This window comes from Meriones unguiculatus, chromosome 4 (assembly GCF_030254825.1).
Source record: "Meriones unguiculatus strain TT.TT164.6M chromosome 4, Bangor_MerUng_6.1, whole genome shotgun sequence".
In the NCBI taxonomy this organism is placed as follows: Eukaryota; Metazoa; Chordata; class Mammalia; order Rodentia; family Muridae; genus Meriones; species Meriones unguiculatus.
The window spans coordinates 59,088,214-59,110,354 of record NC_083352.1 but is presented as its reverse complement, the minus strand read 5'-3'; the positions used below and the strand labels follow the sequence as shown (position 1 = coordinate 59,110,354).

The 22,141-nt window shown below is 36.1% G+C and overlaps 1 protein-coding gene across 3 annotated transcripts in view; it reads right to left on the bottom strand.

Moving 5' to 3' along the window:
- The window catches only part of Marchf1 (membrane associated ring-CH-type finger 1), an 862,889-nt gene that overhangs the window by 578,931 nt on the left and 261,817 nt on the right, over positions 1-22,141 (bottom strand). For all 3 annotated transcript variants that reach the window (XM_060381857.1, XM_060381860.1, XM_060381858.1), the window contains exon 2: positions 11,301-11,377. The gene's annotated coding sequence lies outside the window, so the exon portion shown is untranslated. The remainder of the gene's footprint in view (positions 1-11,300; positions 11,378-22,141) is intronic.

Here is a 22,141-nt window from a genome sequence, read left to right as displayed (position 1 = left end):
CCGTAAAGGTGCTTCAGATCCCAGCATCCACGTACCTTGACTGATCTTGGTCTCATCCATACCTACAACATTAGCACTGGTAGTCGGGAAGATGGCCATGGTGGTGGTAGAGACACAAGAATGCTGATTTCTTGATGGATGTCATTCACCCACACAGCAAGTGCTCTAGATTCAGAGGAGGATCTCTTTTCTGAGGAATATGGCGCAGTGTGACAAAAAATGAACTTCATCACCCTAATCAGCCCCTGCATGCTATATTAGCTTCTTCACACACACTGTAAATTTACCACATACATACACACACAGACTCAAAGAGAAATGCATTGGAGGTGATAAATGTATTTATCTCTGGTGAATACATTCACACATGTGACCTTGAGCAAGTCATATCCTTCACTTCATTAGATAACTTTAGAGCATTAGAGTGTCATCATTTAAAAACAATGACTTTTCTTTTTCAATTTTTATCATTTATTACAGTTTATTCAATTTGTATCCGACTGTGACCCCCCTCCCTCATATCCTCCCAATCATACTCTCCCTCCCTCTTTTCCCTCTATGACCTTCCCCTAGTCCACTGATAGGGGAGGTTCTCCTCTCCTTCCCTCTGACCCTAGCCTATCAGGTCTCATCAAGACTGGCTGCATTGTCTTCTTCTGTGGCCTGGTAAGGCTGCCCCTCCCTCACCCCAGTTCAGGGGGAGGTGATCAAAGAGCCAGCCCCTGAGGTCATATCAGAGACCTGTTCCCCTTTCTAGGGTACCCACTTGGAAGACTGAGCCGCCATGGGCTACATCTATACAGGGGTTCTAGGTTATCTTCATGCATGGTCCTCGGTTGGAGTATCAGTCTCAGAAAAGACTCCTGTGCCCAGATGAAAGAAGAGGGAGAGAAAAAGGCCTGGAGGGGACAGGAGCTCCATAAGAAGAGCAACAGAATCTCCTCTCAGTCTAAGCATTCTGGATTGGTTAAGCACCTCAGGTCTCATGTGAGTCCCTAATAAGAGGAGCAAAGGTTCTCTCTGACATGACTTTCTTGTCAGCTTTTAAATTACTTCCAACCAACAAGACTGCCTTGCCATGTCACAGGGGAAGAGGACACAAACTCAGCTCTGATACAACTTGATGAATTGGTGTGGATGGGAAGGGGAGGGTCTCCCTCTTTCTGAGGAATAGGGGAAGGGAGGGGAAAGAGGGAAGGAGGATAGGACTGAGGAGGACGCAGCTAAGACCAGGTTGTAAAGTGAATAATTGAATTAATTAACTAATTTAAAAAAGATAAAATCTCAAAGTAATTTTAATTTGCACTTCCTTCTTGCTTAAGGATTGTGGACACTTAAAAATATTTTCTAACCTTTCATCTCTCTTGTTTTTTTTTTAATTTTCTCAATATTTAGCTTTTTTGCCTTTTTTTATTCTCTAGACACTTATCTTCGGTCAGATGGGTAGTTTGTAAAGATTTTTGCCATTCTCTAGGCTTCCTGCTAGTCAACAGTTTTATTTGTAGTAACTACCATTGTGTTTACATTATATAGTATGAATACGATTTTACATACTTTCAATTAAAACAGATAAATGTATTAGGTACTAATTATGAATGATTTTTAATTGCTGTTAGTCACCAAACATTTATCTCTACTTCAAAGCTTATTCAGAACAAAAAAGGAATAAAGATATCAAGGAAAATTGTTAAACATAGTCTTTATTTTAAACTTGTGCCCCTAGGGCCTTTTTCATTCTAAAGAATATACAAGAATGAATAATGTCACACAAAGCAAAAATGAGCCACAGCTAGATAAGTCACAATTCAAAAATAAAATGCAAGAATAGTCAATATTATTCTATGCTAATATTTAATATTGTTCCACTTTGTGCCCATATGGCCGTATCCTTTTAATAGCCCTTTATAAAAAAAAAAGAACCTTTTTCCCCTATAAGCATGGTAAACACAGAAAGAAATGTCACTTTCAGGATCCTACATGGGGCTTATTTTGCTCTGTCTCTGAGTTAAGACGGAACCTATGAAACCTTCATAGCAAGTAGGGTGACCCCAGGGAACCCAGGGGTTCTGCACTGCTAATTCTGTGCAGCATGAATTTTAGTTTTTATAGAGAACTCATAAAATAGTTATGATTAAAGCTTTAGAAATGTAAATACAAGTAAATATATTGTAAATACAAGATAACACTAGAATACCCAGATGCATTTCCTGGAACTTACTACCCTAACAAGTACAGGTGTGACTCCAGAAGAGAATGACTGTCCTTGAATTTACAGATCTCATTCATAACATTCAAGAGTGGAATTTTTAAAAATTGGTGTCTGTGCATAATATTGTAATTAATTAATTATCCTAACCACAGGTTTTGCTCCCATTTTTCCTCCCAACCTCCATCCCCATTCACTCTTCTTCTCTCTCTCTTCAGAAAAGGGACAGGAAGTTCCCTCAGATGTTAACCAGCCTTGGTATATCAAGTTGCAGTAAAACTAGACACCTCCTCTCCCATTAAAGCTAGATGAGGCAATCACCAAGAGGAAAAGGTCCAAAAGGCAGGCAGCAGACTCGGAGACAGCCTCTGCTCCCCTGTAGGAGTCCACAGGAGGGCCAAGCTGCACAACTGTTACATTTCGCAGAGGCCAAGGTCAGTCTCATGCTTGCTGTCTGGTGGGCAGTTCGGTCTCTGTGAGCCTCTATGAGCCAGGTTAGTGAAATTTGTGCGTTTTCCTGTGGGGAAGGATTGTAGAAGCCGAGGGCTCAAAGGCACCACACACACAAAAAAAAAGTTTTGTTTTTTTTTTATTTTTACTTGTATAAGTAAAATTTTATATTTCTTGAATTATGAAATTTGTCAACAAATCACAATTATATAATCAGTACCTAAGAATGATACTATATTCACTAAAAGTCATTTAATACCATATGTTGATTATGTGTATCATTAACTTTATTTTACAATATTTGGATTATTATTTCATCAACCAGAAATAACACTTGCCCCAACTGAAATTTTGTTATTAAACTTAATCCTACATCTTATTACTTTATATATATATAGAGAGAGAGAGAAAGAGAAAGATGACTAACAATTTCCCCATTTTTTGTTTAACAATTTTGCTTCTGAGTATGTAACTAAAGTAATGAAATCAGCATGTCAAAGGGTATCTGCCCTTCCACTTTTGTTGAGGATTATCCATTAAAAAGTCTATTGGTTGAATAACAGATGAAAAGCTAAGTTAGAGGGATTTGGCGGGGAAGAGAAGCCATTCATGGATGGGCATCAAGTTACATTAGGATAGGAGCAGAATGTTGTGCTGTGATATTACAGAGTAGGATGAGCCCAGGAGGATAATATACTCTACATCACAAGAGTATAAAAAGAAACATTTTCAAAGCTTTCAACATAAGGCAATGAAAATGCTTAAACTGATTTTAAAACTTCACATATATGTATGCGTCAAAATGGAAGAAAATATACCAACTATATTTCAGACAAGAGGTTAATATACAGAATATGCAAAGAGCTGTAAAAATCAAATACAGAAAAGACCCTCATCTCTTCTAGTCCATAATTAAGCCATTAGACTTCAAAGACAATTCTCAAAAGAAATACAAATGGATGGCCAATAAATATTATTAAAAGTTCTCAGTAAATTAGAAAGCAACAATATAAGTCCTTTAAGATTCTACCTAACCCTTGTTAAGAATGGCCACTATTAAGAAAACAAGTAGTAACAAATGCTGGAGAAGATATGTGGAAATATGAAGGCTTCTTCAATATAAGTTTGCTCCCTATGTGAATCAGTGTGCAGGCTTCTAAAACAAAACAAAACACCATAAAACTAGAACAACCATATGTCTCAGTACTGTTGGGCACAACCCAAAGAACCCTCCTTCCAATTGTAGAAATACCTTCATCTTTTTATTTGTTGTTGCTCTGCTCAAACTTCTAAGGAATAAATTCAGTCTAGGTGTCCATTAATAGATGAATAATAATGAAATTGTGGGTACAGATGTATACACATTGGAACTTTAGTCAGCCTTAAAGAAAAACAAAATTACGAACAATTTAGAAAATGGAAATAATTGGAAAACATTATATAAAATGGTTAACCCAGCTGAGAAAAATAAATGCCACATACTCTTGAATGTGGAACTTAAACTCTGTAAACTATGTGGGTCTTGATCGAGTAAATACTGGAAAATGTCAGGAAACTAGGAAGGATTTCAGGAAAATAGAGCAAATAAGGCTTAAAGAAGAGGGGTAGGGTAGGGATACATGAAAAAAAGGTAGTATAAGGAATACAGGTAACAAAAGTATAAGAAGAAAGGATGGCAAGATGAGAGATGGGAAGGAAAACAACAAAATTAATCACTTATAAGATAAGCTCAGTTGGAAGAATGAAATTGTAGTGACCCAATCATGAATTTGTTGGGAAATCGATAAAAAAGGAAATAGTTACAGGCCAGATGATGACCTAAAATAGGGTGCAGAAAAGAAGTTTACCCAAACTGTTTGTTTTAATAGCTGAGAAGGAACTGTTGAAGGACATAGTTCAACTCTGCTGCTAGTTAAGTTCACACCAGTCCATAATCTTCTTCCATGGTGCCATTTCATATCAAGTGATTTATATTTGGGGACTACACAGGTGGCTCACTCAGTAAAGCACCTACTATGCTAGCACACCGACCACCTATATCAGGCAGCTCACTAGTGCAAGTACTCCAGTTACAGTGTATCTTACACACTTGTCTAGAAACCACATGCGTATACCCCACCATACTCACACACGTCCATAATTTAAATAAAAATATTCACAGAAGTAACAAAAGTGGTGAAGTGATTGAAGAAGACACCCAGTGTTGACCTTCCATACCCACAGACATGTATATGGCATACAAACTTGTGTGCATACATATGTTTGTCTCGTACACAAATAAATATCGTAGGCAATGCCCCCAGTCACTTGAGAAAAGATTGGGAGTCTTTCTGTAACCAGTTAGGGCACAGTAAAGGCATGTGCTCAGCTGCGGAAGCCTTGAATATAAAAGGAAAATTGCCCAGGCTTTTGTTGTGTCATACTTTGAGCTCTGTCTCTATGCTCCAACTGCTTTCTGACCAAGAATATAATGTGAGCACTGCAAGGAAGATATGTAATCACTTTGGCTTTAAACTGAAAACTGCTCAAGCTAACACTTTCAAGGCCATGTAAAGAGACTGTTTTCCCCTCTTTTTGCCCGTCAAGGACTGAGAGTTTTCTGCAACATTGAAAAGCAGAAAAAAAAAATGCCTTTGACATACTCAGTGATTGAAATGTGGCCACGGTTGTATTTCTCTGAGGAATCATCAGAGCACAGTCAAACGCCTCCATTTGTCATCAATGGTGTTTTGATTCATAGTCACCACAAAATAGAACAGAGAAATTGAAACTATTATTCTGAATTGCACAAGGAACTCAATCCACAAGAGACGCAGAAGAGCAAAGGGGGAATTCCAGGTGAGAAAAGCCAGAATATTTTTAGCCAATTGATATATTATCTAACATTCTGTTACCACATAAAAATTGGCAGGATCTCTTTTCCACTCAATAAGGCCAGACCAGAATGTTAAAACATTTGCTATTATGAATATTTGAGAATATGTGTAAAAATATTTCCTGCATATCTATATGATATTCTATACTTTAGGAAAACAAAGTCATTTTGAGATAAACTATTTCGTTTAGTGGTTTCGAATATTCTGATCTATAAGAAACAACAGGACTAACTGTCTGATATATACTCAGAAGCACTGGTGCGTAAAACCCTTCAATATCAAGCCCCGAGCAGGATAAAAGGCATATTTGTTTATGTGACTGTTAAGACAAATGAATCAGAAAGTCACTGTTACTAATTACACCAGGAAAACAAATTAGAGATAGTCACACTCAAAGCAAATGCTTTCAATAAAGGAATTGCTAGAAAGAAAATGTTACCTACATTTTCCTGAAGTTGTCATATCAAGAATAGATAAGATATGTGTTAGAGCTTTGAAATGGAAAATCAAATGGTTTGGGTTATGTTGTGTTTTTCTTTCTCAATGCCCTCCCCCCACCAAAAAAAATGGTAGTAATTGTGAACCATTTTGTGCTTTCAGATATTTGGACAATCAATGGTAATTTTAGCAAGTGTCTTTAAATTTGTTTCAGGGTGTCTACCTGTAACAAATAAGCCAGACCACAGGTGGCAGATCTTCAAATTTGCCACTGACAGTGTAAGTCCTTATTTTAAATGTATCAGCGCTTTTCTTGAGAGAGAGAGAGAGAGAGAGAAAGAGAGAGATCTACAAACTGCTATTCTTCTGGTAAGCAAGATGACTCCAAACTCAAAGAACATTTCTTAGCACATTTCTTTGTTAATTTGATTTGGATGTAAGTCATCATCTGTCCATATTATAATTGGCTACTAGTGCAAACCCTATCAGTGAGTTTTGGTTCCTGATATGTATTTTTCTTTTATAGTAAACAGTTTTTGCCAACTACTCCTAAGTAATTTTACAATGACATAGAGAAACCAATATATGGCAAAAGACAGTAATTAATAAAACTAAAAATAAAACATAGTTTCTGTTCAAAATCATTATTTTGTTTTTTCGGTTTGACTTTTAAGACAAATTCTCACGGTGTAATGTTGCTCAGGTGGACGGAGAGCGTGCTCTGCCATCCTGCAACGGATCTTCCAAAGTGCTGCAATGACAAGTTAAATTTACCCTTTAACTAAATATAATTTGATCTATTACACATAGTTCTTTAGCCACAAAAGTGTGTACATGTATAAATTTCACTCATCTCCATAATCATTATTAAGAATCTCCTTCAACCTAATTCATCCCTGAAGAACATTTTACATGTTAGTTTTCTTATAGTACACGTGTATGATTTTCCATCATATAGTACAGCTTTTCGTGAAGTCCAATGGTGTGCTTCCTGTGAGTAAAAGTGAGTCAGTTTGCCTTTGCCTTCAACATGCTCATGTCATCTGACCCCATCCCATCTACTGCAATTCTTTAGTAGCCCTGCAAGTTTTACCTGTAGTTTGTGTTTCAAATTTAATTGCACTGTCACTCCATACATTACTTGACTGAGTTTTACTTAAGTTCTAATTCATATATGACATACAAAGGACAGATGTAAGGTGTCATAGGTAATCAATGAGCTATAATATGGCTTGCAGCATTCTGGATTTTCCTTCTCCTTTTTTATATATTTTTTTCTATAGAAGACTTTTCCACATAACGAGATTATAGTAAGATTTAGTTAGTACTCATATTTTGCATCTTCTTTTATTCTTCAGAATTCTTAATATAAGTTGTCATGTGATTTAATTTATCAAATTAAAATAACTGAAAAATGTTAATTTAGTCTACAGAACTTCTACCAAATAGGAGTATAACAAATAGGAGTTTAAACCAGAAGATACTAAGCCAAAACCACTCATTGTCTGAATACTAAGAACGATAGCTTATTTTGATATGTATTACAATGTGAGGTATAGTCACCTCAAGTGAATAGCCGTGAGGAGCAACTAGAAGAGAGCTGTGATCTTTTTTAGAAAAGATGATGATTATTAACACACTTGATTAGATTAATTCTACCCAGATCAAATCATTGTATCTCCCAAAGAAATACCCATTCTAGAAGCCAAAGGTTTCCTTTGATCATCCTTAAAACCCTCAGAGAAACTCGCATTAATTATCCATTAGGGATTGAATTAGATAAGCAGGATCGTGGCTGAGAGAATGTTTTGTCATGCCATGCATTTCCTCCCCTGTATCCATCTAAGGCTTGTCAACATTTCATGCCCCTACCTAGATCACATCTGACATTGGAATATCTGTGGCATTTCAATTCTTGATTTTTTTTTTAATCCACAGGTTTGAATGTGCATGGACATGGAAATACCAGGCTTAAAGTTTTGTGGACTATTTCAGAGTTGTATTACAAAACTGCTTTAAAGTAAAATTGGTTTAAAGTAAAAATCAAAGACAACATTGATTAACATTATGAGCAGGTAAGCTCTTCCAAAAAGAAATCATATTCTCAAGTTTGAAAGATCTCACATTGAATCAGTTGATATTTTTCTCTCAAATGTTCCTTCAAGTTAAGATGTATTTTATTTTAAAGGTCAAAAGGCAAATGGATTTAGGGCCAGCAAAATGACCATGTATGCACAAGTACACATATTAACATTCTCTTTCTCATCAACACACACATACACATTAACACACAAACAAGTGAAAGAGAAAGAAAGGAAGAAAAAATCTGATAGACTAAGATCAGAAAGAAGGAGACGAGGACCTCCCCTATCAGTGGATATATATATATATATATATATATATATATATATATATATATATATGAAAACAAAAAAAGAAAATATTTAATATTGTACATCTTGGTCTTTATGTGAGACTCGTAACAGTGGGAGCAGGGGCTGTGTCTGACTCTGCTGCTTGCCTTTGTGACCCTTTCCTCTACTGGGCTGCCTCTTCTAGTCTCAATAGAAGATTCTCCTACTCTTTTATTCTCCCTTTTAAATTTTTTATTAATTACAATTCATTCACTTTGTATCACAGCTGTAGCCCCCTCCCTTGTCCCCTTCCAACCCCTCCTTCTTTCTATTCTCCTCCCTTACCCCTCCCTCAGTCTTCCTCCCCTTCTATCTGATCTTAGCCTATCAGGTCTCATCAGGACTGGCTGCATTGTCTTCCTCTGTGGCCTGGTAAGTCTACATACCGCTCAGAGGGAGGTGGTCAAAGAGCAGGCCACTGATTTCATGCCAGAGACAGCCCCTGTTCCCCTTACTAGGGAACCAACTTGGATACCACGGGCTCCACCTGAGCAGGGGTTCTAGGTAATCTCCATGTGTGGTCCTTGGTTGACTCTCCTACTCTTACTGCAACTTGATTTGCAAAAGCTGGTTGGTATTTGGGGGGAGCTGCCCCTTTTCTGAAGACAGAGGAGGAGTAGATTGGAGTAGAGAGGTCTGGGAGAGAGGGAGGGGGGAAACTGTTTGGAATGTAAATAAATTGTTTAAAATAAACAAATTACATGAATTAAAAAGTATTTGTAAACTGTTATTTTCAATTGAGTGCTTAAAAATTCACAAACCTAGAAATCTAATGCCTATGTTTTTAATAGTTGATATTTTTAAAAGATTGACTTATTTTTAATTATTGGCTGTATACACATGAGTGCAGATGCCTGAGGGGGAAGAGGTGATGAGTGACAGGTATACTTGAGCCACTCAACATGAGTACTGAGAAACAAACTCTGGTCCTCTACAAAAGCAGTCTATGCTTTTAACCACTGAGCAAGCTATCCAGTCCTAATTTGGTGTTTCTAAGTCACTACAAGATAATTGATGGCTTTTTAAAATAATGCTATCATACAAATGAAAAATACAGTGGTTAGCTATGTAATATCTTCCTTACAAGTGGAATTAATCTACTATTTCTTTAAGAAAACAACTCACACTATTGCTGAAATGTTTCATCACACTGTATTGTTTTGTCTTTCATGAATTTCAGATTTCCCTGTAGCTTCTCAGATCACAGAACCTCAATCAGGATGCTGTGGTCAAAACTAAGGATTCATTTCATCTTGCTTGTAAGTAAGGGCTTTATTAATCTAAGCCTCAGCACACCTACAGTTTCCAGAATGGGGAGCCAAGACGTGAAACAGGTGAACTTAGAATGGAAAAAAAATTGATTTTTGTGAAATTCTAATAGAAAAATGCATATTTTCCAACAATCATCTTGGAAAAGTCAAATTCAATACCATTTTTAGAAATATTTTTATACACAAGGCTTGACATCCAGTGGATATTTTTATAATAAAATAATATAATATAAACTAGTTTATGTTTTCTAAAATTTAAGAAGTATCTACACATATAGCTAGATAAATCATTAAATATGCAATTCATATGATTTGTTAAATGTTTGTTTTAACCTCTTAAAATATTCAGTTGTTGGAATTAGGCACATTGTATAGGAAAATGTTATTGTTTCTTTAAAAGATAATAATCATTGAAATTGATAGGATTCCAAACGTCAGAACTACTGCGCTCTAATTTAAATCTAAGAGGAAAAATTTAAAATCTCTGACTATAATTCTTTCTCCTGTTTTAAATGTGCTTAATATGCTTCTGAAGTAATTCCTTATAAATTACGACATAGGTTTCCATACCATGTTCTGACTTTTAAGCCTACGCTTCAAGCAGGCATCCTCGTCATTAGTGTTTTGCAAACATTGGGGTATAAAGCCTTCCCAGTGAATGGCACTTAGAAAAACTACAGTCCCATAAACTTTAGAACATAATAGGCTTTTTTTTTCATCTAGTTTACCTTCCATTGTTTTTTTGGAAGGTAACAGAGAATAATTTTTATCTTGCACAGTGGACATAGTCTGCATGAATGAAAAGCTGAAAGAGATTGCAAATGCCAAAAATAAATAACATGTATTGCATTGTCTCAATATACTGGGTCTCTCATTAAAAAAAAAAAAAATAGAACTAATTAGGGACAAAGGGACTTTCTTATCATAATGTCAGAAAGCAGCTTATAAAAGAGGAGAAAGTCTATTTATTGTTACTGTGTTCCAGAAACTATAATATAGCCAAATCTCAACTGCGAGATAATGAGAAGGGTTACAAGTTGAATATTCAAGAAGCATTCGGTTCAGTGTCAGCCTTGCTCAATTGCTCTGTCAGGTGGAATAAATAAGAATTCAAGTCCAAGACCCCAGAGCTGTGCAGTGCATCACAACATGACAATGTAAGCTGTGTAGTGCATCACAACATGGTTATGTGATCTCTTTATGTCACAGTGTAATGATGAACATTGTAATTCACAAGTACAAAATCTAAACATTGAAAGGAAGATAAAACCACTGTTTTCAAAACACAGTAGTTAGTTTCCTTACTACTGCCACAAAGGACAGTTTCTGCAAATGAGGATCTGTTTGCTCAATGAAACAAAGGATGTGTTAATGATGAACGTGTTTGCCCAGGGCAAATCAGCATTCTTGAAGTCTCCATCTCTTTGGACTCACTAACCAGCTGATAAGGTGTTATCTGGAGTCATTAAAATATTGGCGAATAGATACAAAGAAACAGAGTAATCTAACAAAGAAATGTTCTTTAATACTCAAATCAGATAAAGTTGAGGTAAAACAAAACTTGGAATAAATAAAGCCAATTAAAATGAAATTCAGCTTTATCATATCAGAAGGACTTTTTTAAGACAAATGTAGATGGACTTACAAAAGAAGGCAGTGTCTTGTTTAGTCACAGTAGGACACCAGAAAACAAGCTTGCAAGACTCTTTCTGGGGACATTTCCTGAAAAAGATAATTAAAGTAAATAAATGTGAAAGTATATAAGCTAAAATGAACAGAAAAAGACAATGTAAAAAAAAAAATCATGACTTGTAGAATGAAAGACCAGATTTTACAATTAAGTTTTAAATATACTGCTTCTGAAATAGTAGTTGATATAACTGTTTATAAGGCAACTAACTGCAATACACATGTAAGTATAGATTACTAAACATAAAAATTCCTCTTGGACATTATTGAACTCCCCATTATACACTTGTTTACTATATTTTAAGTATAATGATGAGCTGTCATTTGAGGAAATGATGCTTTCAGTATAATATATTCATGGCATAATTGACATAATAATAAAAAGAAAAATAATAATATATTCCTAAATTAAATTCATATGTATTCATTTCTTGTATCCCAGGGGTTAGCCAGTTTTAATGTAAAGACTTGAGCCATACCAAAAATAAATTCTGAACTGACACAGCCTCTCCTGTTTAATTCCATAGGCATATTTTATTTTTGCACTGATTTTGAAAATACGAACCAACACTCAATATGAGAAACAAGAAATTACAAACCGTAATAAACATGAAAGAGATAAACTGCAAAATATAAGAGGAATCCCTTGTGTCCCCATGGAAGGATCAGCTGTCAATAAAAAGCCAATGGTGTGTTAGCTGAGGCACAAAATAAGGAGGGAGTTCCAGAGAGACAGAGACATAGTACATGAAGTCCTAGCAAAAGCAATAAGACAACTAAAGGAGATCAAGCGGATACAAAATGGAAAGGAAGAGGACAAAGTGTCACTATTCACAGATGATATGATAGTCTACATGAGCAACCTCAAAAATTAATCCAAAGAACACCTTCAGCTGATAAACACCTTCAGCAAAGTGGCAGGATACAAAATCAACTCAGAAAAATCAGAAGCCTTCCTGTATACCAAAGACAAAAGGGGCAAGAAAGAAATCAAGGAAACAACAACCTTCACAATAGCCACTAATAACATAAAATACCATGGGGTAACTCTAAGGAAGCAAGTGAAAGACCTGTTTGAAAAAAACTTTAAGTCTCTGAAGAAAGAAATTAAAGAAGAAATCAGAAGACGGAAAGATTTCCCGTGCTCATGGATTGGTAGGATTAACATTGTGAAAATGCCCATCGTGCCAAAAGCAGTCTACAGACTCAACGCAATTCCCATCAAAATATCAACTCAATTCTTTACAGACCTAGAAAGAAAGATTCTCAGCTTCATATGGAGAAACAAAAAACCCAGAATCTCCAAAACAATCCTGTATAACAACAGATCATCTGGAGGTATCTCTATCCCTGATCTCAAGCTGTACTACAGAGCAATAGTAATAAAAACTGCATGGTATTGGCATAGGAACAGAAAAGAAGATCAATGAAACCAAAAAGAAGAGCCATAAATAAACCCACACACCTATGAATACTTGATTTATTGACAAAGAAGCAAAAACCATTCAATGGAAAAAAGACAGCATCTTCAACAAATGGTGCTGGTCCAGCTGGATGTCTACATGCAGAAAAATGAAAATAGATTCCATACTTTTCACCCTGCATAAAACTAAAGTCCAAGTGGATCAATGACCTCAACATAAAACCAGATACTCTAAATCGGTTAGAAGAAAAACTGGGGAAGACATTGGAACTCATTGGCATAGGAGACAACTTCCTGAACAGAACACCAACAGCACAGGCCTTAAGAGCAACAATCAATAAATGGGCCCTCATGAACCTGAAAAGCTTCTGTAAAGCAAAGGACACTGTTGTCAAAACAAAATGACAGGCTACAGACTGGGAAAGGATCTTTCCAAACCCTATATCTGACAGAGGGCTGATATCCAGAATATATAAAGAACTCAAGTAGTTAAAAAGCAATAAATCAAGTAATCCAATTAAAAAATGGGGTACAGAGATAAACAGAGAATTCTCTGTACAGGAATATAGAATGGCAGAGAAACACTTAAAGAGATGCTCAACATCTTTAGCCACCAGGGAGATGCAAATCAAAACGAACCTGAGCTTTCACCTTACACCCATCAGAATGGCTAAGATCAAAAACTCACGTGACAACACATGCTGGAGAGGTTGTGGAGAAAGGGAAACCCTCCTCCATTGCTGGTGGGAATGTAAACTGGTACAACCACTTTGGAAGTCAATCTGTGCTTTCTCAGACAATTAAGAAGAGTGTGTCCTCAAGATCCAGCTATACCACGCCTAGGCATATATCCAAAAGTTGCTCAAGTACACAACAAGGACATTTGCTCAACCATGTTCATAGCAGCTTTATTTGTAATAGCCAGAACCTGGAAACAACCCAGATGTTCCTCAACGGAGGAATGGATATAGAAATTGTGGTATGGTATTTTTATACAATGGAATACTACTCAGCAATCAAAAAGGAAGAAATCATGAAATTTGCAGGCAAATGGTGGGATCTAGAAAAGATCATTCTGAGTGAAGTATCCCAGAAGGAGAAAGACACACATAGTATATACTCACTTATATAGTCCTATACGATATGATAAACATAATGAAATCTATACACCTAAAGAAGATAAACAAGAAAGAGGACCCGGGTTAAGATGATCAATACTCATTTAGAAAGACAAATGGGAGGTGCATTGGACGTAGGAGAAAACAAGTAACAGGACAGGAGCCTACTGCAGAGGGCACCTGAAAGACTCTACCTAGCAGTGTATCAAAGCAGATGCTGAGACTCATAACCAAACTTGCGGCAGAGTACAGGGAATCATATGAAAGGACACTGTTGTCAAAACAAAGGGGGAGTTTGTATGACGTGGAAAGCATAGGAGCTCCACAAGGACCAAATATATCTGGGCACAGTGGTCTTTTCTGAGACTGACACTCCACAAAGAACCATGTATGGCTATAACCTAGAACCTTTGCCCGGATGAAGCCAGTTGTATCTCAGTAACCAAATGGTTTCCCATAGTAAGGGGAACAGGGACTATTTCTGACAGGAACTAAATGGCAGGCTCTTTGACCTCCCCACTCCCCAAGGGAGGAGCAGTCCTGCTAGGCCACAGAGGAGGACTTTGCATCCAGTCCTGAAGACACCTGATAAAACAGGGTCAGATGAAAGGGGAGGAGGTCCTCCCCAATCAGTGGACTTGGAAAGAGGCAGGGAGGAGATGAGGGAGTGAGGGAGGGTTTGGGAGGGAATGAGGGAGCAGGATACAGCTGGGATACAGAGTTAATCAAATGTAACTAATAAAAAATATAAAAAAGGAAGAAAACAAAAGAAGTAGTTTAAGCATCTTACCCTCTAGAATGATGGACTTTAGGTGTTTTTTCTCTTTTGGTTATAGAATAATTATTAAGATGAGAGAGCAAGCTTTTGTCAACTTAAATGCAATTTGGAAGTAAAATCCTATAGATTGTTAATCTGAATCATTTTAAACCTGATGATCAAATTTGATAATGACTTGAAAGCCCCCTTTCAGAACCCTAATAATCTTAAGAATTTCTGGGTAGGGTTAATATATTATGATGCTAGTGTGAATTTGTACTTCCATATTTTAGATTTGTAAATAAAATATTCAAGGTAATTTTCTTACTCATAATGTTAATGCATTCTATAATTCAGTAATGTAATGAACTTTAAAAACTTAACCAAAGAAATGGAATAGCCTCACTGAATTGATATTTGAAAAGTACAGGAATGAACATTTTCAACATCTAATTCACTGATAATATAATTTTTAACATCTAATTCACTGATAATGTAATTTTATGTTGCACATCAGGCCCACAGAAAGAAGTGACTGAGGCTTAATTTTACACAGAGGCCACTATCAGTGAGTACAATCAAGTGCAGGATGGTATTGACTGAGTTTTGTTATAAAGAAAACTCTGCCTTAGGCAGTGTTTCTAAACCCATGATATTTCCTCCGAGAAATTAAGCATCATAGTACCTGAAATTTGAGAAAGTACCTTTGTAGTTTATGACCTACATATTGTACAGACATGTCTAAAATATTAAAGTAATATTTGAAGAAGATCCATTAGGAGGCAAAAACTAACACGTCACTTCAACCCTTATTATTCTAAATTCAAGGAATAATAATTACATCTTGAAGAAAAATAGAATAAAATATTTAAAAAGTAAACATACATAAGCTATGAATTTTGTTTTATTTTTCACAGAAGTTTAACATAATAGAGTACTAATGCTTTTCTTTTTCAAAATAATCATGTTTGGACATGGTTACTAGACCATGATTGCATATTTGAAGGCACAGAAGCAGTCTTCAGCTCAGATGCAGTGGGGTAGAGTACTTTGGTTTCAGAAGACAGAATAGACTATGCAAAAGCACTTTTCTCGCTGAAGATTCTAACGCCAACGGTGATTTCAGTATTTTATTGCTTTGCATGAATTGAAGCCGGGGCGGCAACACCATTGTTTCAATGCATATTGATGATACTTTTGATAATAAAATGAACAGTATGCAACTGTAATAACAAACTTATCATGGATAGTGTTTTGTCATTAGCAAGCAGGTTGGGTGTTTTTGTTTTTGATTTGATTTGATTTGACTTTGGTCGATATGCTGGAAATCAAAGTCAGGGCATCAAAATGACTTTCTAGGTAAGCACTCTACCGTGTAGTACATCTTCAAAAAAGAGTCTTTATCACATATCATATTAATATTATATTAACATATTACTATTATTAATGTTAATGTATTATTATATTACAATATCAGCTTTTATATTATAATGTTATTATTAATATTGTGAATAATATTATTTACAATCGTCTAAGAAGATCACCCATTTTCTGAACTAGAACATTGAGGATTATAGAAATAAAATGATTTCTTTAAATGCTGTGGCTGTCAGTGCTCCCTGTGGTAACTGATCCCTTAGTTGCTGGCTTAGCTTGCTATTCTTTACAGTGCAAGAATTTCCCAGCAAGAATTTTAAAAAGATAATTGATGCAGTGGAATCATAAATATTGAATGAATGAGTTTGGATTTTTCCCTTCTTACTAAAATTCTAAATCATATAATCCTTTATTTCAAGTAACTCTCTAGAGAGCAGTCTTCCTTCAGTTGATAAAGATAATTTGCCGTTGATTAGTCTGCAGACAGAAGACAGTTGATTTTTGTGAAATGCCTGTTTCATTGCCCTCATTAAAATTTAGTGTGGCTGATAATCTGTGTAAAAGTCAAGTACTCTCATGTATATATATATATAAAGGAATGTGTATATGCTGTCCATACCTAATAGTGGAAATTGTGAGAGAGAACTCTACCAGAGTGAGACCCTTTTACACAATGGAGAATAGCTTTTCCTTGAAATGCTGTTGTAGTTTCCATAGAAGAGATGAACTCCTGAGGGAAACAGAGAGATTCAAATGCCATTGGGGGTTGCCACGGGTTATAATTTTATGAGAACATTTACAGAGCAGATGGAAGAAAACTAAATAAACTATAAGCAGGTACGAAATGAGAGGTTTTCTATTGAAATTGCCATAAACAGTAGAAGAAGCTGTGCATGGGTCTATACAAAAACATCCCTCTGTAGTAACAAATTGCACTTGCCATTTGGAAACATATCCCATAATTGTAAACCTCATTTGTTTTAAAACTTGAGTCATTTTCCATAATGGCATCATAATATTTCTCAAAGAAACAATTTCTAAGAGCCTCTTGCAGAAAGCAAATTAATAGCATATTTCACTAATATGGAGGTATATTTTGCTTTTTGTTTTGATTATAGGTAAGCAGAAATACGAAACTACTATTGAATGCCTCAAAAGCTGAATGGGAAACATCATTAATGAATCAAAAAAAAAAATAGCAAACCACTTAAAATTCTAATGCTAACAGCCCTGTTTGTAAAATGGTTACCTGCAATGAGGAGCACTTTGAGTGCAACATTTTAATTATGATGACAACTGAGAGTAACCAACATTTTAATTATGATGCTGACTGAGAGGCCCAGAATGAATTAGTAGCTTTGCATACAAATGTAATTTCTTACATGAACCTGTTTGCTTTCAGACATGGAAAAAGGCAAATGCATTTCATAGCAAAGTATTGACTCATTAGTCTCCAGAAAAAAATTCCATGCTGGTATTCCCTTATGAGCCCCGTGTACAAGTATAAATCTTTGAATTACTGCTTGAAACGTACTAACTTCAAGCAGTTACAAATCCATCATAGAGTAACCAACAGAAGGGGATAAACAAGAACTGCACTACATGTGGACTAGAACATAGGTATTCGTGGTGATAATGAAATAATACGGATGTGGCAGGATCCATCCCATCCACACTTGTAATCCTGTGCAGATCTCATAGGTGGCGCTTGCTCCTGGGGTCTTTCATTTGTACTTTGAAAGGTCTGCTTCAGTGATGGAAGTTTAAACTGGCCCAGATGCTCTAATGGCTAAGCGGAAAAATCTGTGTGACTTCAGTTTACAGAGGACTAGCACATAACTGTGGATTGAATTTTTCTGTAGCTCTGCTTTCATCAAGAATGAAGCTTGTCCCTTCTCTTCCACCACTCCCGGCTTCTGTCCTGTTCTCCCTTCTGAATGAGAATTAAGCATTCTCCCTAAGGTCCTCCTTGTTATTTAGCTTCTTTGGGAGCCTATAATAGATGCTCTCTGGAAGACTCCACCCAACAGGGGATGGAAGCAGATGACAAGACTCACAAAAACTTTGGGCAGAGCTCAGAGAGTCTGATGGAAAAACAGGGAGAATAAAAGGAACCGGAGGGGGAAGCAGCTTCACAAGGAGATCAACAGAGCCAAAAATTCTGGACCCAGGGGTCATGCAGAGACTGATCCACCAACCAAGGACAATGCATGGAAAGGACCTAGACTGACTGCTCAGATGTAGCCCATGACAGCTCAGTCTCCATGTGGGTTCTCTAGTAAAGAGAGCAGGGGCAACTAACTTGACTCAGTTGACTGCTCTTTGATCACTTACCAGGCCACAGAGGAAGAGGATCCATGCAGTTTTGACGAGATTTAACAGGCTAGGGTCAGATGGTAGGGGAGGAGGACTTTTCTGAGGACTAGGGAAGAGGGATAGTGAAGGAATACGGAGGGATTGTGGGACCAGGAGGAGATGAGGGAGGGATCTACAACCGAGATATAAAATTAATAAAATTTAAAAATGAAAAATAAAAAATAAAATTAATGAAGCTTGTATGTCCTAAGCAGACATAATTCTGTTTTTCAAATGTTTATAAACTTGAAGTGGAAGGTAAGTATTATTTCAACTGATGCAAAACCATTACAAAATGTCTTTAAAAGACTTATTACATTAAAATATGGGAACAGGTATAAATACTAACAAATAGACATGAAACAGAAAATGAAATTTTACCAAAAGAGAAGTTATACAGGTATAACATAATTCTAATGTCCAAAGATTAATCACACAATGATAACATCACCAAAAATAAATGACGAGCTGTTTGAAATGACAGAAGCATAACCCAAAAGATAACTAAGATGTGAGCACTTGATAAGTATCAGCAGAACATGCCGCTGTATCCTGGCATAGGCAACTTCCATCTAATTGACTGCCAGTGGTCTCTGGTTGACACGGAGGAACTATTGATTTTTGCAAACAAGACCAACAGTAGAGGTGATCTAAAGAGGATCTGACTCAAAATGCCCACTTAATATTGCCTATATGCTTAATACCTTCTATAGGACTACTGTATGACTATTAGACTATTATGCCTATGTCATTTCTTAACCACACTGAAAACTTTTTATGGTGCTTTGTAACTCTAGTATAGCGTATGAAAAGTAATAGATACTGATGTCAAATTTTAGCTTTAATCTCATTCTATCTTCAATGATAGGTCATGGCACGGATGCTTTTGGGAGCATTTATGGATTTTTTTTGTTACTTTTCTATAATCTTTGTTACGTATTAAGATGGAATTTCATGTATAGATCTAGATGTGGAATTTCACCATTGTTTTTCAGTTGCTTTATAAACACATTACCACAACAGAGTACTCATTGATTTTTTTTTTTTCTTTTTGCACTGTCAGGAACAATTAATTGTTTGCCAGTGCTTTTGCAATCTCAAGAGTTATCTTAAAACTCAGGTAATTTTCATTATGCAAAAGTTCATTCTCATTCATATTCCTACTGCTTGCTGAAAGTGGCACTTGCTAATAGAGCCTTATTTTATTCCTCTAAGAGAATGGAAGCCTACTTGAGGAATGGGTTTCCTGTATTCCATATCCTTTGTTGGTGAACATGTGTGACTTTCAATTAACATATTTAAGCTACTGTCATTGTTATTTAATAAACACCTCTGCTCATTTGAGATCAAGAAAGTTTCCTAACTTGTATAGTTCATGTTCTTTATCACGTCACTATCTCATGAATACCACAAGCTTCAGTGTAGCCCAGAAATAGGAAAGAGAAATGCACTGGCCATTTGGGAAGGGAACCAGAGAATTACATACAGGAGAAAAATAATTGTTTTGACTTATTAAAAAAAAACATTTAGAGTTTGTTAGTATCTGGATTTGTTTCCAGTTGAAACAAAAAGAATTTGTAGAGCATCCCTACACAGTCCTTGCTCTCATACATTCACTGCTTATCTGCACAAAACTTGGTCTAATCAGCACAGCATCTTAGATGGATTATGTACATACAAGGCTCCACCAATCACAGAAGGGTTATTAGCAACCAATAGTTATTGAAAGAAGTTTCTGAATGGTATAGCCACAAATAAGCTCCCCTTTCCCAGTAAATAACCTCTCACCCATGCTTAGGCAGGTACCTTGCACTAAACTCAGTAGACCATACATAAAACGTACCCATGAAAATTGGAAGGAGTCTCACTGAGAAGAACTCTAGTAAGGAGGAAAGGGAAGGGCAGATGAAGGTGGAGAGTGGAAAGTACTAGTATGTAATGATATATAATACATAATATATAATAAGATGCAATATTATAATAATATATAATATAATTCATAATATATGATAACTATCATTACATAAATATGTGAAACTGTCAAAGAAGAACATTTGTTTTTTTAAACATATGTGCTGGCACTTTGGTCTTCAATATGGCCATCTTCAGAGATGATGGAACTTGAGAAGAGAAGCCTGTGGAATGGGACTGGTCCATTGGTCTCAGGATTAATGTAGTTCTAACCAGACCCCAATTAGACCCTGAAATGGGTGCTATAAAGAAAAGCAAGGTTGGCTCCCCTTCTGCTGGTGTCCAGTCTTTCTATGTGGTGTCTTCTGCATATTCTCTCGTCATTATGGTTCTGCACCTTAGTGCAGTTCTAAAGTCTGTACTACAAACTGTGCAGAATGGGATCAGTCAGTCTTGGCTTTCGGCTGCAAAATGTACGAGGCAAACGAATCTCCGTTCCAAGTTCTTCAGTATATTTCCCATAGCAACAGAAAATGGACTATACAGTTTGTCACAAACTTGACCTCAGAAAAACACAAATTTCCCAGGTTTTATTTTTCCATGCATCTAAGGTATGAGCAAATTTACCTTTATCTGAATAGTAACTGTCAGGATTAGGCAGGATAATGGGTGTCTTTGATATTTACTCCGTATTTTCTTATGTCCTTTGAAAGATTTCCATGCAAAATTGGCTTTGATCATTATCTTTAAACTTCTCTTATTCAAATAAAAGGACAGTTTTTCTGGTTGCTTCTTATTTCTCTTGTGCAGAAAATAGTAGTTAATTTTCATTGTCAAGTTGATGGGATTCATATCACCATGGAAACACATGCCTCTGTATCTATGAGGGTGACTGCAGGGAGGGTCTCACTGAGCAGTAAAGGGCTACCCTAAATGTTGTATGCAGTATCTTGTACATGCTGACTCTACATGAATTTCCCTAGCAACATTTGCTCCAGCCTGTTAAAGTGACCTACTTCACTGGGAGAACCAGTCAGTATAAAAAAGCAGACTGGTGTGAGAAATGAAGAGGTTTTGTTGTTGTTGCTGTTTTTTGTTTTGTTGTTGTTGTTGTTTGGCATGGAGTTTAACTATGTTTAAAAATAAATATACCAGTCTAGAACCTGGTAATGCAAATATGACATACCACTTTTCTAATTACAGATCTTTGAGCAACAGATACAATTCCAACATCAAAACTTTGTTGAGTCCAAAAGAATGAAACAGCTATCTAACTAAACAATTGTCCAGCTAAAGGAAAAAGAACTTAATACTTCAAATTAAAATCATGTTGACATGTTGTCCGTAAAGGACTTTGCTGGACCTGGACTTAAATGCCACAGCTCCTGTCATTCACTGAAGTACTTTTAGTGCATTTGCCATTGTCATTGGCTTTACATTGATTCTGATATAGTTTACTAATTTTCCTGTTTGGTGGTATGAATCAGCAAACCCAGGGCCTTGAGAATATTAGATAAAACACTCTGCCATTAACAACCTCTTCTAATACACTTTCCAGGATTAAGACTGTCAGTAGTTCCCTGAAGACATTTTTTTTTGCCCCATAAAGAATCCTGTTACAAACTGGACTGAAACATTCCTTATGTCTAAAGGAGAACTATTCTGATTAAAATTGTAATGTTTAGTATATGCTATTGTGATAATAGAACATGATAGGTAAAGTTTGATGATAACTATCAGTGGCAAGTTTTTGCTCAGCAATTTTGCCCATGGTATATATACAGTGTTATTTACCATGATGTAGGATTCAGTCTTTATCAAGATTCTATATTAGCAAATCAAAAAACTGCATTAAT